Here is an 18,364-nt window from a genome sequence, read left to right on the forward strand (position 1 = left end):
CCTCTTATAATAGCCATCACATCATTTTCAACTAAATAGTATGTAAACCAATTAAAAGAAAGTTGCAGTTTCTGTGAAAATTATATTGGATGTTTTGGCAAGATTCAATAAAGGTGATGAGTCACTTTAAAAATGTGGCTGTCAAATTAGATATGGGTTAGATAATGTTAAAAGACAGAAGAAAATGGTAAAAATCTACAATTCTGCCCTAGGTGGTTTCATAAGTTGTCTATATTATTGCTCCACTTTCAAGAAATTAAAACTGGACCTACTGTACAGATAGGATGGATTATGAGAACGGTTCACCCAAGAAAGATGACACTGAACTTCAGTCAGCTGATCCATACTCAGAAAAAAGGTCTGGGCCCTACATCAAAACACTAGCAAAGAAACATGCTTTATGGCAAAATATTTATGTTATTTGTGCCTTCTTAATGAATTACTTAGAGCTTTACCAATTTTTGAAATTAACTTTCCAATTATTGACTTCAATCCATCAAATAAGGGGGCTCCCATCAGAAACATCGCGCTAACACTTATTCCTTCAAGTCTCTGCACAAAGGCCCCCTCCTTCAGAAAGCCCCAAGACTATTTACTAACTGCCTCTTCAAAATACCCTCAACTGGGGCTAGGCTGCTGCTATTGGTTTCAACCTCAAACAATTTTTTAAAAAACAAATTCATTATGGATAATGAAAATTCTACTAACATTTTCTCCTTTTGATCTTGATGCACAAAGAGTAAAACAAAATGACCTCATAAAACACTGCAGAGATAGATCTTACAAAGATAACATGTGGGGGAAATAGTAGTTGTCCAAAAGGATCTGTGAAAATCCAAGGTAAACAATTTAAAGAAAGATAACATTTCTACCTTGGTGGAGGAGAAATAAGTAGGAAATAAGTCCACATATTTGAAAACAAACTAAAGATGAAAATATAAATATGAACCAATACGAACAAAAATCTAGATATCACAGACAAATGCTAGACTGGTTCTAACAAGGAAATGATGTTTGCAACTTGATTTTAACATTAATGATACATCAACTGATCACCCACTGCCACATTTTATTATGTACAAAGGAATCATTCATGAAACCAGGGAGTACACATCATAGTCTTTGTTCTTAAAGTATTGTTAAATTAATTAAACAAGGAGGCCATTAGACTGAGGTGGTGGCCTACATAGGCAAACCAAAATCTAAGCCGGTAAATGCCTCAAGGTTAGGAAATCAAAACCTAAGGAGAGCCAATCACAAACAGTCAACTAGGCCTTAAGCTACAGCCAATCAAATATTTCCTCTCTTTGCTACTGCATCTTCTCTATATAAGTCTTTCCCCTGGCTCCTGTCAGCAGAGAGCTCCTAACCACTGCCAGTTTGGCACTGCCCAATTCAAATTGATTTTTTCTCAAACTCACAAAAATTTTAATATGCCTCAGTTTACCTTTTAACACTAACTTACAATTCAATTGTGAAAACTGGAATTAATACATGAAAATTTTGTGCCCAGAGATTAGGACAATATAGGTGTCCAATAAATGTTTACTGGTTTCATTGAGAGATAAACATTTCAGGGCTGGCCCCATGGCCGACTGGTTAAGTTCAGCGTGCTCCACTTTAGCAGCTCAGGTTCGGTTCCCAGGCATGGACCTACACCACTCGTCAAGCCATGCTGTGGCGGCGACCCACAACAAAATAGAGGAAGATTGACACAGATGTTAGCTCAGGGCTAATCTTCCTCAGCAAAAAAAAAAACAAAAACAAAAAAGAATTAAACATTTCAAGATCCCACTTAATACATCAAGACAACAGGCAAGATGAAACGATTCAGATTCATGATTACCAAATGAACTATACAAATCACAATGGTCATAAACATTCAAAGAAAAGAGTGCTTGTTTTAGACTGGGGAGGTTATGTTTTACACAAGAAAGAGGATTTGGACTAGGACTGGAAAAATGGGTGGGGTTACAGTTAAATTGAGCAAAAAGAAAAGGGCACATTCCAGCAAAATTTGGTTAAAAACACTAGAGGATTATTATAAATAATGATGATGATATTATATAACATGCAAAGTGCTTTCATGTTTACCATTTTACTGGACATGGTAACCACCCAGGGAATTAACTCACAACCCAGAGAATCATACACTTGAAATGAGATAGGGAAAGTTCAAAATTCCACATTTTAAAAGAGAAGAAACTGGGGTATGGTTAGATTCCACAGGTTTTTGAATGTAAAGCTAAGAAACTTGGATTTCAGCCTGTAAACATTGGGAACTTATTACAAGTTTTGTTACAGATTTTTTTTTTTTTTTACAGTGACATAATGAAAAAACTACTTGAATTAGAATATTGGCAAACACAATTCAAGGAAAATGGAACATTCATCATTCATCCACTCCACAAATATTTACTCAGTAAGTACTCGATGCTAGTCACTATACCAGATGTTAGCAGTACTGTAGTGAACAAAACAGACCAGACCCTGCCCTCATGGAGCTTAAAATCCTAAGAGATGCAAAAAATTCCATTAGAACAAAATATTTCAAACAAAAAATCTGGTAGCACACCAGATATTCAAATGTGATAAAATAATAACAGCTAAAACATATAGATAGCATTTTGTGCTAAGCACTGGTCTAGCTGCTTTATTTATATTAATTTATTTAATCCTCCCAAAAACCCTTTTATGGTCCTTGGCTACCAGAAATCTCATTTTACCAACAAGGAGACTAAGAGAGCAGTCAGAACTGGAATTCAAACCCAGGCAGTCAGGCTCCAGAATCCCCATACTTAGCCACTATGCTATATCCTTAACAGATAAGTCACATAGCTTAAAACAGTACTTTTGGAGCACTTCCATACATGGCCATGATGCTAAGTATGTTTACACATTATCAAATTTAATCCTAACACTTTATAAAGATAAGAAAACAGTCCCAGAGTCATTAAATACCTTGTCGCTGGTCACACAGCTAGGAAGTATCAACGCCAGAATCAAACCAAGGTTTTTTCCAACCCCCAAAGGGGTATTTTTAACTCTGACGTTATTTTACAAATAAGACAATGGTTATTTGTAAGCCTCACTGAATGCATCCTGAGTAGAAAAATGAACTGGGAAAACCAAAAATGTGATCAACAGATCTATCTAAAAATTTGTAAAAAGAAGTGAATTTAGCAAGCTTGCTTAAGACAATATGGAATGTTCCATGTGTAGGGCAAAGGAGATATGTTAATACCGCTGTCTGCAATAGGTCCATGGATGTCCCACCACTGTGAAAGATAACATGAGTAGAGCCATGTTAAAATAGAGCCGGAGCAGCCATTTCAGAGGAATTGCCTTGCACATCTTGTTTTCTTTATCTTTCAAACTGGACCAAACTGCCAGCATTCCAATAAGTCAGTAAGGACAAGAATAACCTGTCCGTAAGGCCTGATGAAATTGGACTTTGCTGATGACCAGATAGCTAACCAATCAATGAAGGACAAACCTAGCCTTATCTTATCAAGCACCAATGACCTCTTCTTTAATACAACTCACCTCATCCTCCCTTTTCCCCATAAAAACCCTAAACCTCTTTCCTGTAATTGGGACACTATTTGGGTTTCTACGTGAATCTGTGCTCCTCAAACAGCAATTCATTAAGAGCAATTCAATAAATGCTTTGCCTCTTAAATTGGTTTCTGTCATTTGTAGGCTGACACCACCAATGCTATACAGGGTCTTAATTTTACTAAGAGCCCTTATTTCACTACTCAAGCCAACCAACTACGAAAAGCTAAATACAGAGCAAACTCTGAGATGTGAATCACTTATTCCATTAAAGTTTGTATATTTGCTGGTTCATCCATTAAGAAGTTTTCCCCGGGCCGGCCCCGTGGCTTGGTGGTTAAGTGAGCGCGCTCCACTGCTGGCGACCCGAGTTCGGATCCCGGGCTCCCACCGGCGCGCTGCTTCTCCGGCCATGCTGAGGCCGCGTCCCACATACAGCAACTAGAAGGATGTGCAGCTGTGACACACAACTATCTACTGGGGCTTTGGGGGGAAAAAATAAATAAATAAAATCTTTAAAAAAAAAAAAAAAGAAGTTTTCCCCTCAAATCTCCAGAGCCTAATTATAATTGCTAATTTTTTCCTACTTTACTAGAGATTAAATGAAAAACCTGACTATTAACAGCAGAGTCATGCTTAGAGTGCAACAAATTGGGCCATTTACTCCGGCCCCAAACTTAGGAAGCTCCTTGCAGCTGTTGCATGAACCAGAAAGGTGGTCTTACAAAGAATCAGCACAAGGGCAAAAAATTAAATTGGCACATACAATCAGTATCGGCACAAAAACCTTCTCTCGAAGCCTTTTTTCATTATGACTAAAACAGTGGAGCATTTGTCTTCCAAATTCCAACGTCTTCTCTACCAACCACTGAATTTTAAAGCCTATTTTAACGATTTTAGCAGCATAAACTATAAAGGGGGAGAGTAAAACAGTAAGAGATGAAGACGTGATTTAGGAATGGGCTTAACATACCATTTAATAAAACAATTCACTCATTCAACAAATATTTATCCAGCACCTACTGAGGCTGGAAATACAATGGTTAGCATTCTTCTACATCCCAATATATCCTTTTTTTACCCTGGCCAGAAACTGGGCAGATCACCCTTCAAGGCCCCCATCTATAAAATGGAGCTAATAGCTATTCTCATAGAAATATAATGGCTTAAATGTGGCAGACCAACCTTTAAAGTGTTCTGTGCTCAAATAAACACAGTTTAAAGATTGAAAGGTTTTCAGAACAGCATGTCTGAAAACAAACAAACAAAAAAGCCTAGAAAGGTAAAAATATATATAGTAAGCTAATATTTATTTATCCCTGGACAGGAAGCAGCCTTAAACATCTCTATATCCCTCAAGGCATTTGGCATACTGCCCTTCATTTAATAAGGGTTCAGTAAATACATGTGATTTTTTTTTCTCTCTCTCTCAGGTATGGAGTACTGTAGTTATTTTAATAATCTGGCAAAGGAAAAAGAATGCACAAAAGGAACTAATATTTACTGCTGCCTATTATGTACCAAGTACTGTGTTGCGCACTTCATCTATGTTATTTCATTTAATTTTCACAGCCACCTTGTGAGGTATGTATTAATAATCACAAAACCAGGAATGGATTTTCATTTCCAAGAATCAGATCATAATAAATCTAAACTAAAAAAATTAGCAACGGATCTTACATTTGGCAGCGTTTGCTTATTTCATGTTAAAAGGAAAGAATCAAGTGAACCCCACAAAAGGATATTAAAAAAAAATTTATTAACATGAAAATATACAAAGAAAAATATAAATGGCCAATAAATAAATTCTGTAAATGTTCAATCTTACAAGTAATTTTTTAAAATCCAACAAAAAACAATAATGAGAAACCATTTGACCAGATTGGCCAAAATAATAAACATTTTTAACTGGCAACCTTCCCTTTAGGTGAATCAGTAGTGTTTCCTCTACACCCTTCACAGGTGTGGCACACACCCATCTGTGTCATCTACCATCACCTGTGATTCTCAAGGGGGCTATAAGACTAGTGTCCTAAGAAAATGATCAAAGATGTACTCGAGGATTCACTTTAAGACATTCTTTGCCATGATGTCTACAAAAGAGAAAAAGGAGAAAACACATGAGGTACAGGACTCTGAAGCTCTGCTTTAAAATGGCTGACCGAACACCACGTGTTTACCTTTCCTCCCACACTAAAACCCAGTGAAATAAGCAAAAGAAATATAAAACTAAATCCAGAGCAGCCCTGGGAATGTAGGAGATGCTCCCAGCAGATAGATCAGTGAGGGATTCCAAGGAGCTACGAAGCAGGTTAAGATCGAATGGATGGCAAAGCCCAACAGAGCTGAAGAACCCACACCTTCATGTAGGCAAATAAAAGAGATCTCCTCCAAAAGATACATTTTTCCAGAAGAACCTTGAAAGATAACAAAATTATAGGTAGTAGGGACTAAGAAAAGAAATGGCTTAATAGAAAAGCACATAATTGGAGAGTTGTGAAACACCTTTCCCCGTGCCCACTCCCTGCCCTGTCAGCAGGACTACTGCCAGCATTTACCCAGTCCTGCCTCTCGCAAATGATAGTTCAGACAAGGAACACTCCTCAATAACATTGAGGCCAGAGAAGTGGGGAAAGGTGCCAACTAACTGTAAGTGCCATGAGGAATAGCAAGTCCCACCACCCAGCAAGCTAGCGACCTACACACTCTACAGAAAAACCCTGCACTCCAGGCAAAGGAGATAGCCTAAGTAAAGACATCATGTTTGAAACAGAATTTTATGGGGAACTCTACAAGCCTGAGCATAGCATTTGAGGCAGACAGGGAAAGGATGTGAGGCTGGAGAGGCTGATAGGCAGAGAACATACCAAAGAGAGCCTGATGGGCCATATAAGGGAATTCAGCCTTTCTTCTCACTTTCTCCTTCTCCTGTCAGCAAGAAAGCACCACTGCAGGTGATATGATCAAAATCACATTTTATATGATACTAGCAACTGTGGATAATATATCTGAGTTAGACAAGACTCAACTATCTATCTTAGGAGGCTAGCTGGATGGTGGAACCATTAACCTTTCTCTTTTTTTTCTTCCAATTAAGGAGGAGGAGCAAGTTGGAGGAAAGGATGCTGTACTTCACATTAGACAAGCTGAGTATAAGGTATAGGCAGAATATTCAGGTATAGATTTCCAGCAAGTTATTAAGAATGAGTCTGAAGCTTGGTAGGGAAAAGTCAAGGAAGAACTCAGAAATTTAGAAAAACATCTGCATATGAGTAGAACTGAAACTCTGGGTCTAATTGAAACAATGACCTATGATAACACTTGGCCAAGAAGTCAAACCCAAGTCAACAGCAGTATGTAAAGAGTAAGTGGATTGAGATGAGCTCACAGAGGATGCAGAGAAAGAAATGTAAGAGAAGGACATGGAGAACAAGGATGCCAAGGGAACACACTGCTTCAAGGAGATAGTGATTAACAGCGTCAGGTGCAACAGAAATGTCAAGTAAAATTAGGACTAAACGAATCCACTAGATGCAGCACACAGGTCACAGGCGATCTCAGCAACACCAGTTTTAGTGTGAGAGTGGGAAGTCAGAGAGCAAGAGCTGAAGTTTGAGAAGCGAAAGAGAAATGGATAGACTATATAGATCACTCTCTCAGAGTCTAGATGAGAAGGGGAGGAGAAGGTTGGGTAGCTAGGAGAGGAGGAGACAAGTGGTTCAGGGAAGGTTTTCTAGGACGAGAACCTTAGGAATAAGATAACGGGCAGAGAAAAACAGAGGAATCAAAAGCGAGACTCTAGGGATACAGCAAGGTTACTGAACCTCGGCACTACCAACATTTGGGACCAGGTAATTCTTTGCTGCAGAGGGCTGTGCTGTGCATTGTAAGATGTTTAGCAGCATCTCTGGCCTCTACCCACCAGATGCCGATAGCACACACCACCACCACTACCACCACTCTAGTTGTGACAACCAAAAATGTCTCCAGACATTGCCAAATGTCCCCTGGGGGAGCAAAATTGCCCCTGGTTGAGAACCACTGGGATACAGGATGGGGAGGATAAGAGGGAATAACTGATGGAAAAAGACTGCCAAGCAGCAGCACTGAAACAGAGGGCACTGGGCAAGGGACTGGCCTCAAACAGCAGCAGAAGCACCTCATCCTCTGAGACAAGAGGAAAGAGCAGCTCTGGGGAGAGATGGATTAATCAATTTACAGATGGAGCCAGAAGCTGCAGAAAATCAGCCAGAAGGCCCTCCATATTTGCAGTGGAGTGGAGGCAAGGCTGTGTGCTGAGTATGAGTGGTGACGATTTAGCGGCAGAGTTGAGAACAGTGGCTAGGGATTGTAACAATTAACAGGGACTGGTAGCTGGCAGGTCACACCAGAGAAGACCAATTGAAGTTGGAAACCATCATATTCCCTTCTCTCCCTGAGAATGCTAAAATGCACCTTCCCATAGAAATCACCTTCTACATACTGATTATAGTCCCAAAGAGCTCACAAGTCTATATGAATTAACAGCATCATGGAAAGAATAGACTCCTGAGGTTTACCTGGGAAACTAACCCCATTTTTTTAAATAACATAGTTCCTATCAGATAATATGAACTGTGTTCTATACAATCAATATCTAAATGAACTTCTGGAAAATAATCTGTTCAAGTTAGAGGTTGCCTGTAGTTGCAATTACTTCCTGGTTCTTTTTTTTTTTTTTTTTTGTGAGGAAGATCAGCCCTGAGCTAACATCCATGCTAATCCTCCTCTTTTTGCTGAGGAAGACTGGCTCTGAGCTAACATCTATTGCCAATTCTCCTCCTTTTTTTTCCCCAAAGCCCCAGTAGATAGTTGTATGTCATAGTTGCACATCCTTCTAGTTGCTGTATGTGGGACGCGGCCTCAGCATGGCCAGAGAAGCGGTGCGTTGGTGCACGCCTGGGATCCGAACTCAGGCTGCCAGTAGCGGAGCGCATGCACTCAACCGCTAAGCCATGGGGCCGGCCCGACTTCCTGGTTCTTAACTGGATGAACTACTTCCTGACCAACAGTCAGGAAGACTAGAACACAAAGGAGTGGCTGAAAAGACAAGAGCTTATTAAACGAGATTCTTCACAGGGCAAAGACCTGCTCACTCCTGCCCTCTAAACCAAGGGCTGCAAACTCAAATGATTATGGGACCAGGAAATTGGAGACAGTGCCTCAAGTCCATGCATGGGAAAGAAGCTGGAAGTGAACCACCAGCATAAAGCCAAGAGATACAAAAGGTTGTCCTTCGGCGAATAAGAAAAAAGAAAAGCTACACACAGCAGCCCAGGACTTTGTGTAGAAGGAATGACCAAAGCAAAAAGGAAAACCCAAGTCTTTGCTCTACCACAGATATTGATTCTAAATTCAATATCTGACCTCTGGATGCCAGAAACCCATCTGAGAATAGACCAAACCTCTCCAGGAGCAGTGAACCCAAAGGGTCCCATCAGAGACAAATGCAAAACCACCCAAAGGAGCATCCCAAAAGACAGGCCCAGGCAAACAATTCCTAAATTGTCAAATATTGCAAACTACACAAAGAAACAAGCAAAACTTGGAGAGATAGAGGAAAGACAAATGGGAGATTTCATTCCTCAAGAACAACTAAGAAAATAATCCAAAGGAGACAAACATAACTATATTTTAAAATATTCCAAGAAAAGATGAGAAAATGCCCTTATAAAAATTAAAAAGTAGATTTGAAAGAAAACAACACAGAAATTTTTACATTTAAAAATACAGTCAAATGTTTTTAGGGAAAATTCTCAATAAATAAGATTAACCAATGAGTCTATTGCTAAACATAGCTCAACATTGCTAGACATAGCTAAAGAGAAATTAGTGAAGTCTAAGATGGGTGTCAGAAAATCACCAGAAGTAAAAATGGAAAATATTAAAGAAAATGTAAGCAACATGGAGGATACAATGAAAAACTCCAATATATATCTAAATAACCATTCCGAAAATGGAGAAGCAATGTTTAAAAAGATAATAACTCGAGCCAGCCCTGATGGCCTAGTGATTAAAGCTCAGTGCTCTCATCACTCCCACAGCCCGGATTCAGTTCCCAGTAACGGAACCACACCACTCATCAGCAGCCATGCTGTGGCAGCAGCTCACATATAAGAACTAGAAGGACTTACCACTAAGTTATACAACTATGTACTGTGGCTTTGGGGAGGGAAAAAAAAAAGAGGAAGAGTGGCAACAGATATTAGCTCACGGCAAATCTTTCCCAGCAAAAAATATAAAAATAAAAAGATAATGGTTAAGAGTTTTTTCCACAACTGAAGGCGTCATGAGTCTTCAGACTGACGGAGTACACCAAATAAAAGCAGGATAAATAAAAACCAATCTACATCTAGAGATATCGCAAAGAAACTGCAGATCAAAAACAAGGAAAAAATCTTAAAGGTAGCCCAAGAGAAGAGATAATTACCTACCTACAAAGAAATTACACCTGAACTGACTAAAGACTTCTTATTAAGAAGACTTGTCAAAACACAAGAGAAGAACATTATCAAAGTGTTGAGGGAAAATAATTGTCAATGTAAATTCTGTACCCAGCTCAACACTCATTCAAGAGAAAAAGTGAAGTAAAGACACTTTCAGAAACACCAAGACCAAGTTTACCACTAACAGGCCTTTAGTGAAAGAAACACTTAAGAACATTTTTTTATAAAGAAGGAAACTGAACCCAAAAGGAAGAAATAGGTGAATGAAGAACAGTGAGCAAAGAAATTTGGAAAACATGTAGATTAGTTAATATTCACTATTTTCATAGGCTTCAGGTAGCTTAAGGCAAAACTAAAGCATAGATAACTAACATGGAAGAGGGGATGAGGGTTAAAAGGTAAACTATTCTAAAATCTTTGTCTTATTCAGGAGGATAGTTATAATAATTAAGCTTAGACTTAGTTAAATGTACATGTGAAAATTTTAAGGGTAACCAAACTTCTGTCTTCCACCCTAGAATAAGAAAGCTGGAAGGATCATAGCCGCCTGCCCTTACAATGAAAAAGAGCTGGACTAATTTCAAATTCATGACTTGCTTTAAATCCCTCATAGAACAACCAGTTGGCTCAAAATCTTAGGAGAGACAGGGCTTCCAAGGAAAGAGAAGACAACCTTGTACTCACCTGGGGTAGACTGCAACTGGATACTGATAAGAGGAGTTCAGCTAGAATAACCGGCAAATTGATAAAAACCTGAAGTGGCTTGCTGAAGGGACAGCGTGAAACCACTGGGGGTGGCAGAAACTGGGGAGACCCCAACCTTCTGCAGGGTCTTCCTCCACCAGCCCCACCAGGCACTCAGAGAGAGGAAAGAGCCCTGAGGAGGGCCCATTGTGATGCAAACGTGGGGGGAAGGGAACTGCAGCTGTGCCTCAGGAGCCAGAAATACACTCAGATCCTTCTCTCCCTATCTCCACTAGGGAAGAAAAGCCTTCACCCGTGAAAGAAAGGCCAATAAGCACTTCTACCCTTAAAGCATTGGTGAAAACTCACTGCAGCTGGGGGAAGGGGTTGGCACCCTACTCCTGGGAGAGGGGCAGGATTCCACATTGAGCCCACCACAACAGCCAGGGGAGGGGCAAGATCTTGGGACACTGATGCAGGTCTAAACTTGAGGTTTAATCAGAACAAAAGACCATACCCCACCATCACTCCCTACCTCCAAGCTCACCAACTTCCAGTAATAAGTAAACAGCAGAATACTACTGGCAGAGAAACAGGAGAAGAACAAGAGCATGTAAGGAGACCCTCTCTAAGCCACAGTTCAAAAGGAAGACCTGAAACTCAAAACAAAATAAACCAACTCCTCCTAATCACCAAGTCTGTCTATGAGAATTTGAAGCCTGAGGTACACTGAGGGTAACCACTGCAACAACCAAACTCAAACCCAGCCCAACTCCTAACTAGATTAACTCAAATCCCAGCACTAAAGGCCTAGCACAAGGAAAGACATGCCCATTTATAGACATAAATATTATGTATCTCAGTCTCTATTGTTCTACAAAATAAGTCAGGCTTGCAACAAAAAAATCATGAGGCATAAGAAAAGGCAAAGAAAAAACAACACTCAGAAAAAACAAAGAACATATCAGAACTAGACAGAGAATCAGATGTTGGAAATATCTAGAATGAAATTTAAAATACTATGAGTAACATATTTAGGGATCTAACCCAAAAGGAGAACAACATGCAAAACCAAATGAGTAATTCAGTAGAGAGATGGGAACTATAAGAAAGAATAAAATGAAAGTGCTAAAAATGAAAAACACAGTTAAGAGAAATGAAGAGTGCCTTCAATGGACTCTTAGTAGACTCAACCTAGTCAAGGAAAGAATCAATGAACTTGAAGATAGGTCAATAGAAATTACCCCAACCAAAACACTGAGTGAAAACAAAACATTCAAGAGCTGTGGGACATTATCAAACATACTGGTAATTGGAAACACAGACATAGGAGAGTGAAAGAGATAAAAGAAATATTTGAAGAGATAATGGTTGAAAATATTCCAAAATATTAATAATGAGATATCTAACCACTGGGATATCTAAATCCCAGGTGATCAGAGATTAGAAAGGAAGATAAATACGAAAAAAAAAAAAAAAAATTATTGCCACCACTCAGCACCAACACCACTCGAGACTGATTCCATAAGCTCTGCTATTGCCACTCCTTAAAAACCAAACACCTCTGTCAACATGATCACCAGGTCATCAATTCAACTACACATGATGGCTACCTCACAATGCTCATCTCCATATGCAAGTCTCACCTATGTAAATGACTGGTCAAACCTAGGTCACAAGCCTGTATCCTAGCTGTAAAAGAGATTGGGGCTGTGAGTTTTCTGGGAAAGTGGAACCCATAATGTAAGAAATTACCAAAATGTAGAGGGCATATTTAAAAGTCTACTACAGCATGCTAAAAAAAAAAAAAAGAAAACCATCCATCTAACTGACCAGCTATTACTGTATGGTGGATTCTTTGGTGAAGTCATTGCATCCCCAGAGGGCCTTTCTGTAAGGCAAATATTTTACCTCAATGTGGTAACACTTTTAAAACCAGCTTTCCAATCTGAGGGACATAAGCAGTAATGGGGGGGGGGGGGTGAAGCCACATGATAAATAAGCAAATATCTTCACAGAATGGTGGTTTTGTTAATGGTAAGTAGTGTACAATGCAGAGATATCCAAACACAATTATGCACACACACACAAGAGTTTATTATGGAATAGAACTCAGCATTTCAATGAATTCATGCACTAATCATGAAAAAACTCAAAAGAAATGTCACTCTCACAGTTGTCGACTTTGGCCTCCCCCTCATCTGCCACACTGTAAACATTGGTAGAAAAGTTTCAGGAGCCCCACAGGGAGTCATCAGCACCTAGTCATACACCAATATGGATCCAATTATAACACAGTTATGTCTGAGACTAGTGACTAGATATAGGACAAGCATGTCAACAGGGCAAGCAGAGAGGAAGATCCACTAAATATGTACCTGACAGAGAAGAGAAGCCACTGAACAAGGAAGGCACTGACATGAGAAGATAGGGAGGGGGCAGAAAAGAGGCACCTTTCATAAGAGAACTATTTATTGAGCATTTCCTATGTGCCAGGCAATGGGCTAGATGCTGAGGAGACAATAGTCAACACTCCATGCCTCCACGGAGCATACATGAGAAAACCAATTCCATCTGTTGATCCATTTTTCGAAAGGCACACCCCTATTTAAACTCCTGGTCTTAGTATTTACTTCGTATGCTCTCAGAGAAAAGTAAAAATGGACAGAAAAAAGCCAAAAGATGGCCATGAAGAAAGAAAATCAAGATCCTGGGATGGAGCTGGGGTAAAGGCATCAAAGCAAGACATGCAATACATAAATCCACGTGATTTCTTGCTATCCTCCCAGCTTTATATGTTCATTCTTAGCTCTATGTCTTTGAATACACCATCTGCCGGAAAACTCCTTCCCACCACCTGATATTCTGGGCCTCCTTTAAGACTCTTCACAAACAGTCAGGAATCACTGCCTTTCCCTATTCCCTTAAATCTGTATTAAGGGCACCCCTCCTGGCCTAGAACACCAACACCCTGTATTTCCACCTGAACGTGCATACCATCCTGGACTTCAGCCATTGTTTTCTGCCTCTTCTGCTGGATTACAAACTCCATGAGGGCACAACACTGCAGCTTGGCTGTGCATCTCCATCACTTACCATGATGCTGACATCCGTTCAGTTGCCTGAACACTTACACCAAGACCCCCAAACCGTTACCCTATCATAAGGTCAGCCAAAGACAGACAAGGACGGCCTTCCTTTACCAACCCTGTGCAGAGGGACAGATTCGAAAGCACAACTCGAAATCAAGGGCAGTCGCTTTGGATGCTCAAGAAGCTGCTAGCACAAAATCATCAGCTTCAAACTCTAAAACCTGAGATGAGGCAACACTTTCAAAATAAATGTCCTAGGCTGGATAGGAAGTGAAAAAAGTAATGACACAAACCACTGCAAACTCTTCAAGCTACCAGCGCCAGGGGAAAAAAAAAAAAAGATTAAAGCAACGAGGAAAGAATACAGAGCAGGTATAGCATGGTTCAAAAAAGCCTCAGAACTCAAGGCCAAAGTGAACTAAGCTAGAGGCTGCATCAAAATATAGATTTCAAAGGAAATGTTTGAAGAAGGAGGTGATGCTGTGGCTATTCTTGGTCTATGTGGAGGGGGAAAGCGGGCAACAGCATTCTATACAGGCACCAAGTGACAACTTTACACCAAGGGAGACCTGGATGAAAGCTCATTCAGTCATCAAGGCAAGCAAAAATTGAGCATGACTGAAGATCTCCAAAAAAGAACTGAACATGTAGGGACTCTTACTGCAGAAAGAGAAAGAAACAAATCAGGATATATAAAATAACACCTTTACAGCACTTTTATATACATAAGCTCGCTTGAACATAAGCAGCTTGACAGAGACCAGTTTAACATAAAAGATAAGGTCAAAGAATGTGAACCCAACTTGAAAATGGTACTCTTGTTAAAGATTAGTGCTCCTAAACAATATTAACAAAATTCTCTAAAAACAGTGTAGGTGCTCAAATGAGATTTCATAAAATATGAAATAGCATAAATGCTGAAAAATATTAAACTAGATCTAAGACATTGTATTTGGGGGGAAAAAAGAATAAAGCAAATTCAACGTTGATATTTAATGAAACATTTCATTAAAATATTAAATACCTTGAGCAGATTAAAAGTGTCTGGGGGAAAAAACCAGCAAAAAGTTATAAGTTTAAATATGGAAGAAAGCTAAAACTGTTAGAAAAAAAAATTTTAACTCAGTTATAAATAGAAATGACATTCCTATATAAGGTTAACAGAATGGTGAAGGAAAAAGAAAGAGAGGAGCCTTTAGAAAATTAAAGGTAATTTCTATAAAAACAATGAAAAGAGTATCATAGACAACAATCAATCACGGAAGCAGTTGCAAAAATTTTAATGAGATGAGGGAAGAATATTTTACGTTGCAGAGATTATGACCTTTTTATTAAATTATCAAGGTTCCATTGAGCTAAAACTCGTTTTGGGAGGCATTTCACGTCATATCCCTGCTTAAAACCTTCAAAGCTTCCCAGAAGATTTAGGACAAGTTCAAAAACCCAGCAGATAGCCTACTAAGCCTTTTCAAGACCTGGCCCCAGCCTACTTCTGCTGGTCACCTGCTTTTCTACGTTCCAGCCATTCAGGATTTCTTTCAGTTCTTTCAAAGGTTGTGTTTCAAAAGCCTCTCTCTCACCTTGCCTGAGGGCATTTGGACCTTCAGACAGGAAAACTTATTTCCCCAACTAGACCAGGTCTTTCTCATCCTTAAGGTCTCACTTTAATGTTACCTCCTCAGTGTGGCCTTCCTACCTGCTCCCCCCAGGACAAATCCCCCATCCCTATCCTGTTTATATATTCCCACAGTGCCCTGTACTTCTCCTCTGCCTATATCTCAAGACTAAATTCTTTGAGGGCAGGGCCTACTTCCCTTGTATGTACCACTCTATCCAGCCTCTATCACAGTTTGGTACACTATAGACACTCAATAAATATTTGCTAAATGAAGGACAGATCCTCAGGATGTAGGGCAGGTTATCTTAGAAAGAAATAATCGATAAAGTATGAAATACCAATTTGCACAAAATTAGCTTTTGTCTACCTCAACTATTTTCAATTTATTATTAACAATTAAAATAAAACTTCTTTTCGTTTGCAATGCTAATCTTAAATTTTACTGGTAATATTACTAATAATAATTACTAGCAATTAAAGTTAATATGTCCCATGTTCCACAAGAGGCTGTCAAACCAGGGTGGCATGTGTGGATCAAGTCTAGGATATGTCACACATGAACCAGCTTTTGTAATCTCTGAAGGATTCCATTCATCAGGAAGCTAGTTTCTACTATTGGTCAATATCGGGGTATCTGGGCAAATTCAAGTTAAGTTGTTCTTCAACTATTACTTTTCACCATTTTTTATCTGCCATATCTTCCTCACATGATTGTGTGTGTGCTTAATCTGATTATTATAATATGGTTTTACACTGCCAAAAACTTAATCTTTAGGCATAATACAAAATCTAAAACTGAGATCTAAAATTGCAACTTACCTAAAATAATTTAAGGCAGTCTTAAAAAAAAAAAAAAAACATAATGTATTCATCCATATGTTTTGTTAACTGCCAGAAACCAAAGTTCTTACTTTCAAAATCACTATTTCCCTCTAAGTCAAAAAAAGTTACATTGTCAGAAAGCACTTCATATGTTACTATTTGATATTAGGCCTTTCTCTTACACAGGATACAAAGTAACAACAGAATCATAGAGCCATAGCTGTTAAACAGTTAAAAAAAAATAAACCTATTTCAAACCAGTTATGATTGAATTTACAGTAAATTATTATTATCAGAGCAGTGCTGTGCCCAATCTGTTTGTTATTAAAAATCCAGACACAAACTACCACACAAGGAGTTATTGATTTACCTGCCTGGCACTTGTAAGGGTCACTTTCCATAGAGAAAAGTTCATATAAAAGCAATGAAAGTTAGACAGTTTCCAAAACACTTTACTTCCAACCAAACCACTGCATTCCTCTCTTATGTGTACTCCAAAAACAACATCCCTAAGCTATCCTATCAGCAGTGTCCATCTACACACAGTACGCTGAGCCAAGGAGAACACCTGGAAATGTGGGGGAGATCAGCCTACCTTGTACAACTCGTTCCTAAGTTAGCTTTACTCCCCTGCCCACCCTTGGGGGTATCTAAAAAGAAAATGATGCAGGCAGGAAAAAGCAGCTATGGTACCTTGCAGGTTAAGTTGATGCTTAATCCCACTACAATCCAGTCTGAAGCAATGCAGAAAGTAGACAATGTGTTGAACACCTGAATTTAATGAAGCCCGCTCTATGCTTGCACAGTAGACATGAATCTCTCAGGGGGGATTAGCGCTCAAACAATAAAATGTACAATGTTATTGGCTTAAAATCAAGAAAACCAATTATTTTGCCCATGGTCTTAAATCTTAAAGGAATGTTTTCTTGCCCAATAATTATATTGGGCAAAAAATAATTATATTTTACCTTGATTTCTTATTCCTGCTTTTCCAACATATCACTAAGAACATTGTATTTTATTTGCTTGTTTAAAAAAGAGCACAACAAAATCAAATCAAAACCACAAAGACAATAATTTATACCATTTGCAGTACTGTCCTTTATATTCTGCTATGTATTAAGTTTAGGCAAAAACTTTTGAAAATATAAAAAGTGCTAAGAAATTGTAATATGTGCAAGAAGATATTTTTAAAAGATATCTTTTATGTTTTAAAGATATGTTTAAAGGGGCCCGCCCCGTGGCTTAGCGGTTAAGTGTGCGCGCTCCGCTACTGGCGGCCGGGGTTCGGATCCTGGGCGCGCACCGACGCACCGCTTCTCCGGCCATGCTGAGGCCGCGTCCCACATACAGCAACTAGGAGGATGTGCAACTATGACATACAACTATCTACTGGGGCTTTGGGGGGAAAAAAAAAGGAGGAGGATTGGCAATAGATGTTAGCTCAGAGCCGGTCTTCCTCAGCAAAAAGAGGAGGATTAGCATGGATGTTAGCTCAGGGCTGATCTTCCTCACAAAATAAATTAATTAATTAATTAAGATATGTTTAAAGATCTACATGACTTCATTTATCGGTGTCTGATGATAAAGAAATCTAGATGGAAGCAAGTAAATAAGGTAGAAAATGCGCGTGTGGCAGGAGGGATCTTTTCGGGGTAATGGAAATGTTCTAAAATTGGATTGTAGTGATGGTTACACAACTCCATAAATTTACCCAAAAAAATCATTCAATAGTACACACTTAAAACAGGTGAATTTTATGGTATGTAACGTATACCTCAATAAAGCTGTTAAAAATGCATATTGAAAACCCATACTTGGCAAAGAAATCCACAAGGACTTATGTATAGGTCCCATCTTTGTAGAACAACTGTCCTGCTTTGGCCAAGATGACTTCCAGCCCTGAGGTTCTACAATATTCATCACTCCTTTCTAACTTTAATAAGTGACAAAAGTGATTTTCATCAATTACAGAATAAGATGTTAAGTTCTTTTCCTCCCTAACATGGACCTCTGAGCATCCTTTGGGCTAAGCAACTGTTTAGCTCTCTTATGATGGGTCTTCTTTAAACACACACACAATCACAAGAGGCTTTAAGCAGCAG

At 39.1% G+C, this 18,364-nt stretch overlaps 1 protein-coding gene across 3 annotated transcripts in view; it reads right to left on the minus strand.

Moving 5' to 3' along the window:
- The window catches only part of CDKL5 (cyclin dependent kinase like 5), a 163,474-nt gene extending 152,620 nt beyond the window's left edge, over window positions 1-10,854 (minus strand). For 2 of the 3 annotated variants that reach the window (XM_087427669.1, XM_087427671.1), the window contains exon 1: window positions 10,728-10,854. The gene's annotated coding sequence lies outside the window, so the exon portion shown is untranslated. The remainder of the gene's footprint in view (window positions 1-10,727) is intronic. The other variant, XM_014791134.2, reaches the window with a different exon arrangement.
- Window positions 10,855-18,364: the final 7,510 nt, after the last annotated feature.

The sequence above is a fragment of the Ceratotherium simum genome, chromosome X (assembly GCF_057802395.1).
Source record: "Ceratotherium simum simum isolate JZ-2026a chromosome X, ASM5780239v1, whole genome shotgun sequence".
Classification (NCBI taxonomy): Eukaryota; Metazoa; Chordata; class Mammalia; order Perissodactyla; family Rhinocerotidae; genus Ceratotherium; species Ceratotherium simum.